At 27.7% G+C, this 6,623-nt stretch overlaps 1 long non-coding RNA gene across 1 annotated transcript; it reads left to right on the top strand.

Annotated features, from left to right (window-relative positions):
• The first annotated feature begins 238 nt into the window (after positions 1–238).
• LOC137811461 (uncharacterized) lies at positions 239–1,844 on the top strand. The gene is made up of 2 exons (XR_011081087.2): positions 239–783; positions 857–1,844. It is a non-coding gene; the product is annotated as an uncharacterized LOC137811461 (long non-coding RNA).
• Positions 1,845–6,623: the final 4,779 nt, after the last annotated feature.

Genomic DNA, 6,623 nt, shown 5'->3' with positions numbered 1-6,623 from the left:
AAAGACCCATAAGTCCGACTACGGTTGAGCCTTGGTATAACCATTATAAACGTAATAAAATAAATGTTTATTTATTTAAAGTTAAAATTCAATTTTAACTTTATGTAATAATAATAATAAAATCGTGTATTCCATTCTTTTCCTTGAGTTAAGCACTTCCCATTTTTTTCATTCTTTTTTATGTTTATATTCAAGAGGCGACAATACTCATGATGCACAAAACTTGTTGGTAGAACAAGCAGAATATGAATAACTTCCTTTCCAACATAATACAAAAGCACTTTAGTTAACACTAGTGCTTCCACCGGTTTCTCTTGATGCGAACCAGCTTATAAAAAGGGGGTTTGTTCCTGAGTGTCTTTGTGAAGATTAAGGTTCTCATCTCACACAAGTCACTGTCTTGTCTTCAAGTGCATCAAACGTTTGGAACAAACCTTTCATGGTGAATAGGCAATGAACAGAACTTGGTAAGAGAGAGCTTTCTTCTGTCCATTAACATGTGGTAATAGGATTCAATTAGCTGCTGACTCATTCATTCAAATGCTGACAGAGTGAATCAAACTCATACAGTAAATGAATGAATGATGTGGGAGACAAATTGAATCTTATGCTTCCTGTATTTGGACTGAAGGGAGCTCCCTTTTTTTCTTCTTCATTCATTCTTTGCTTCTGTTTCCTCTGTTTCTTCTTATCTTCTTTCTGCTATATTGCATACTTTTTTCAAGTATCTAACACTTTGATCCAGAAATGTACTTTCGCTTTGGATGAATGAAACCTCACAAGGTGAGTAATTACATCTACTTTAAGGTAATTTTTTATGTAATAGTTGTTATCATTACTGAATAACTATTATCAGGTTAATTAAGGATCGAATTCAGCTGGTTGAAGCAATTTTTGTGCAGTACATGTTACAAGGAAGGTATAATATTGCAGTAAAATAAAAAGACATTCGAAGAGTAATTTTTAAGAAGTAGATTTTAAGTTGAATTCAATTTTATCAAGTCAATTCATAAGATGAAGTTTGCACTCACTTATATTAGGTTTCGTTTGCGACACTTTTCAAAAACCACGACTTTCAATTTTCACCACTCATGGCATCAATGAACAAAAACTAGACAAACTCACCAAAATTACTAAACTTAACTAAGTCCAAACTCAACCAGGATCAAATCCTCTTGCGAAAAGGATTGGTTTTGTGGATTGAGCACGGGGTCCTAGTACCGAATCCGTTGACTGTCGGTGGAATGCTCGAGCTGCTCCTGCCGCGAGAACGGGTCATCGCATGCCGCTTGGAGGACAGATTGGGAACAGATCCTTCAAGACCTTTTTCCATGTTTTTATTTTTAGTCGATGTAGATTCGAAAAATAACTTAACATCTTTTTAATTTTAATTTTCTGTGATAGAAACTAATAACAGGCTGAGCATAAACTTTTAGGATTCTTCAGGTAATGGATCTGACTCTATTTAAGAAGTTGTCGTGAAGATTGATTTGATTTACTAAATATAGATGAAAGTTGTTTGGGTTTGGTTATGGTATATAAACTTTTCAATCTTTACTTGAAAAGTTGAAAGCAGATGAGGCTGAAATTCAAAAGCATAACTCCAACACAATAAACTGTTGTGAAAGAATATTGTGAAAGAAAAAGATTTAATGGCACTTCATTTTTTGGTTGGGAGACAGGGAATGAATGCCACAGTGGAACACCAAATAGGGATATTGAAGGACAGAAATTACTTTTTCTTTCTCTAATTGTAATTTTAAATTTATGTATTATAAATGTAAGTGACTAGTCGTTTTATAATTATCTCATTTACCTGAAATAATATTTGCAGTTGTTGTTTATAGGTTATTGCTGTTGTTTCATTATTAAATTCCTTGGGTTTTCAATTCTTTAGTATTATATTATTTAATTTATTTTTGAAATAAAATGCTTATATTTTTTATGAAAAAGAATAGAATGTTTAATATACAAAATAAATAAAAAATAAAAAAATTAAAAGTATCAAAGCTATATTTACACCAAATATATTTGGCATAAAAAATTTGTATAAAAATCGTATCATAACATGTTTTCATATCGTTCTACATTAATCAGTTGATTCAATAGTTAATTTTACTAACTTAGTTTTAGTTTAATAAGTTGGTTATCACAATTTTGGTTAAGAGAAATAACTTTAAGCGGCGTATATATCAACTACGTTTTACAAATATAACCTATAGACAATAAAATTATATTGGTTCTTTAACAACTTTATAATAGATTTAATCTCCTCATTTTCATTTCTACTTGAGTTTCTTCATCAATTTTCTTCTATTTGAATTTCTCATTTTTTACGAAATTTTACAATTAAATGAATTATATAATTTAATGCTTAAAACTCAATCTAAAATATAAAGTTTCCCTCCAAATATAAAACTCATAAACGACTTTTTATTCGTCTATAACACACCGTCATTAGATTACAAGCAAAAATCAATTTCAAAGTTTAAAGGACTAAAACTAAAGAAGCCTTTTAAAAAGAATAAAATTGAACTTCGAGAATTTTTTAGAGACGAAAAAATATATTTTACTTTAAAATAAAATACAGGTAATTGTTTTCTAGTTAATATTTGTTTATAACCAATTATTTTATTTATAATTTTTATTCCCTAACAAAAAATAAAAAAATAAATTACTATTTTAATACATTTAAAAAAAATGCAAGTATTATATCCGTATTAATAGAAAATTTTCAACTTAATAAATACCAAATTTGTTTCTGTTTTAAAAGCCTTATCTGTGAAAACGCTACCTGAATTTCTGAAAAAAATTGATCACCAAATTATATTAAAAACTGTTTATGCTATCTCTTTGATTTTCTAATTATTTACTAATTTCTCATAAATTTAATCTGTACCAAATTAGTTTTTAAAAATATTTTTATTATGACTTTAGTTTTAAGAAAGACTTATATTGGAGTATATAACTTGGTGACAAGATTTTTTTAGCATAATGACAATTTTAATTCTAGAGATTTATTTAACAAATAGATTTTATATAAATATTAACGTAATATACACTACAAGAAAATCATTAAATAGTAACTAAATTTAAATATAAAAAATAATTAGTCACCTGAAGACTACAAAATTATTCATATATAAGTGATTTCTATTATTAATAAAAATTTATAAAATAATTTCTAAATTTTGTATCTAAATTAGCTACTTAAGTTTTAACAACTAATATTTTAGATTCTAAATAAAGACTAATTTAGAATATAAAGTAGTAAGTGACTAAAACTTTGGTAGCTAATGGGAACATACCAATTTAAAAACCATTTTATAAATTTTTATTAATAATATAAACTACTTTATATATAAAAAAAAATTATAAAATAGTTTTTAATTTAATCAAATAATAACTATTTATTTTGGTTTATAAAATTAATTTTTATTTAATGGTAGTTTTAGAAAATGAAAATGAAGGTTTTCTCCTTTTTTCCTTCTGAAGACTGTGGAGTTTGACACTACTGCATTGAGTATTCTTGTCTTAATCTGTAAAAAGGCAATATCAGTGATTGCTAATTATGCAGAATCTAACATCACTTTATCCATAATATGATTATACTGATAACTGCTCTATCTTTAACAAACACAAGATTTAACTAAAGTTGTTTGTCATTAATTGAAAATTAGTTATCATGTCAGACTAATTAAAATCAAATTAAGAAAATTCAAATACCCGAATTTCGTAGTGTTAATCACTAAGTGAAGCATGGCCAGTTTAATATAGAGAGTGGTGTTTGTGACAGTGGAATTTTGCATTGCATTTAGGTAAAGTTTGATTCCCTTTATTCTCCCGGGCCTAGATGTTTCCAACCCATCTGGAAAAGTATCAAGAGTTAGTGAAGTGGATTTGTTTGTTAATATTATAAAAGTCTTGTCCATCATCATCTCAAGATATGGAAATAAATAAATCATCATAGTCCACTTCCGAATATGTGTGTTATACTGTGTTTTTAAAAGTTATAACATTGTATATCTTTTACACTTTTTAATCGGTTTACATTTTTTACTGTTATCTTTGGTTCAGAATATGTGGATACCTTAGATATGTTTGAATTAAGTTATATATAAGTATAAGAAGTTTATTACCTTTCAAATTAGAAATGTTCACCTATTTATAATTTTGGTTATGGATCCTTACCTACGGGAAAGATTAGGTAGATCTATGTAGATTCATATCTTCCTAATCATATTTTAAGGATTTAATTAAATTATTTAATTGCTAATTGTAACGGTATGTTTTCTTTAATAAAGTCGAGAAATCGAGTGATTGCTTTCTTCGTTTGCTCAATATGTCGACGTGGTGAGATGTTGCAAGGTCTTCAATATATATTGGTGCAGAAAGGGTGAAAAAATAACGGTTATTTTAGCCGTAAAATGGCAGCTTTTTTATCGCTATTGTTCAGTGCATAGTCTATTCTCTTCAAGTAAAAAAGACGGCTATTTAACTGTTGTGTTATATTCAAAAAAAAAAATGCAGATGATAAACGTCGTGCTATGAACTAGTTACTCAGTCGCTCGGTAGTGCAATATGAAACAATATGTTTGGAACTAGTCCCTACAACATTCTCTGATACAAGAGTGACGAGGTGAAATTGCATTGTATCACGTAATGGTACAAGGAGATTAATTTTATCTCAATTGATTTGACAATAAGTAACATTATCACCAGCTTCTTTTGTTTACTAGTGGAGAACATGCATATGATCTCATGATTTGGTATTTAATTTCTAAAATTAGTGAATGGCATTGGTTATCTCTCAAATCAATGTTCAAGATGCTTCCACCAAGGCATATGTTCGGTATGCAACTTCTGGTTTGTTTATTGTTTGAAAGAAAAACAGCACTTGCTATGGAACATTTTGTTTGTCAACTGTTTGAAAGCAAAACAGTTTGATTTGATATCGTTTATAGGTCCTTCTTGGTGAAGTTTTTATTTATAAAGAGGAAGAAATAAGGAAACAACATACCTTAATGGACCATGTTGTAATGAGTGCATGAAACGTGATCAAACCTCAACCCCACAAATCATCAATGGACTCTTTAGTGTAAAAAGAGGATGAGAAGAAAATATAAATTTTCCCAATCAATATCATAGAGGAGATCCAGACAAATGTTAGTGAATAACTTTTTTTCTCCATTTTTCTCTAAACTTTTTGAACACTAAAAAAATAGTATGTATGCACTACGAAATGTTTTTAATTTCAAACAACCGTTTTTGTTTTTAAAACATTGTGTTTGTTTCTGTTTTGCATTTATTTCAGAAGGAGCAAACAATTTGAATATGGATATACATTGAGATGACTGCTAAAGTGTTGTTACTGTTGAGAGCTTTTCCCATTGCAGCGTTCACAGATAGGATAGTGGAGTGGCTTTTATAATTAAACTTTGCATATATATACTTATAAGTGTATTAAATAGGCCGAGAGGTCGTGAGTATACTAAAAATTAAAATAATATAAAAAAACAATTAATACAAAAATATTGTATCAAAATTCAATAAATAAGTTTAAAACTTTTAAAATATATTTAAAATTATAAAGTGTGAAAATAAAAGTTCAATCAAATCAAAGTTCAACCAAATCAAAGTTCTAACAACGAATATTATAAATAGGTGATATACTCAAAAGGTAAGTAGAGTTATTTATCTGATATTTGAACAAATTAATTATAACTTTATCATTGGAGTACCTTATAAGTATACACATCCACCGAGAGCAACCCTAGACCTAGAAATCAAGAGTTAAACCTGACCAAATAGTTGAGTGACACATCCAGCAATCAAAAACCAACCTAGCTCACGTAATTAAGTCTAATCCAATAAATTCAGACACCGAAAGTTCAAAATATCAGTGAGAATTCGATCGATGGAGAACTCGATCGATTGAGAAAAGAAAAATAAGGTTAATTGTTTTTAAGGTTGTGTAAGAACAATAAAAACTTAGCATATACTTAAGCAGCTATTTAATCAAAATAATAGGAACTTATTATGTACTTAAGCAAATCAAAATAAAAAACAACTATTATTGGTAGTTACTTATTCGTTTTTATGATCTGCAGATATGGTTTCACTCGTTACAATAGCTTCATTTCTAACTTAACAGAAGATACAGTGTCATCTGCAGCTGACATACAGAATATTAGGAGGGAATAAAGCAAGTTTTTCCTCGTACAAGATTCTTCTTAGCTTCAACATGAAGTAACGCAAATAGCTCAATAGTTTTTCACACAGACACATGATCTAATGTAAACATGCATGTAGTTAATATTAATAATTTAGACACACATCAATCATCTCTAATGGTTAAATTATATATATAAAGAAAATCATTAAATAAAAATCAATTTTAAAGATAAAAAATAATTAGTTAATATATTGATTAAATTTAATATAATTTTAGAAACTAAAAAAAAAAAAATCTAAATTAATTTATATTATTATTAAATAGTTTTTAAATTGGGATCTAATTAACTGAACAAAATTTTTGTTATTAAATTTAGAATCTAAATTATTGGTAGTAACTTTGGTAGCTAATTATATATTAATTTAATTTTTTTTTTTAATTTCTAAAA

Source organism: Phaseolus vulgaris, chromosome 2 (assembly GCF_051622355.1).
Source record: "Phaseolus vulgaris cultivar YP4 chromosome 2, ASM5162235v1, whole genome shotgun sequence".
Lineage (NCBI taxonomy): Eukaryota > Viridiplantae > Streptophyta > Magnoliopsida > Fabales > Fabaceae > Phaseolus > Phaseolus vulgaris.
Note: the sequence above shows the minus strand (reverse complement) of the source record. Positions and strands in the feature narration are given on the sequence as shown.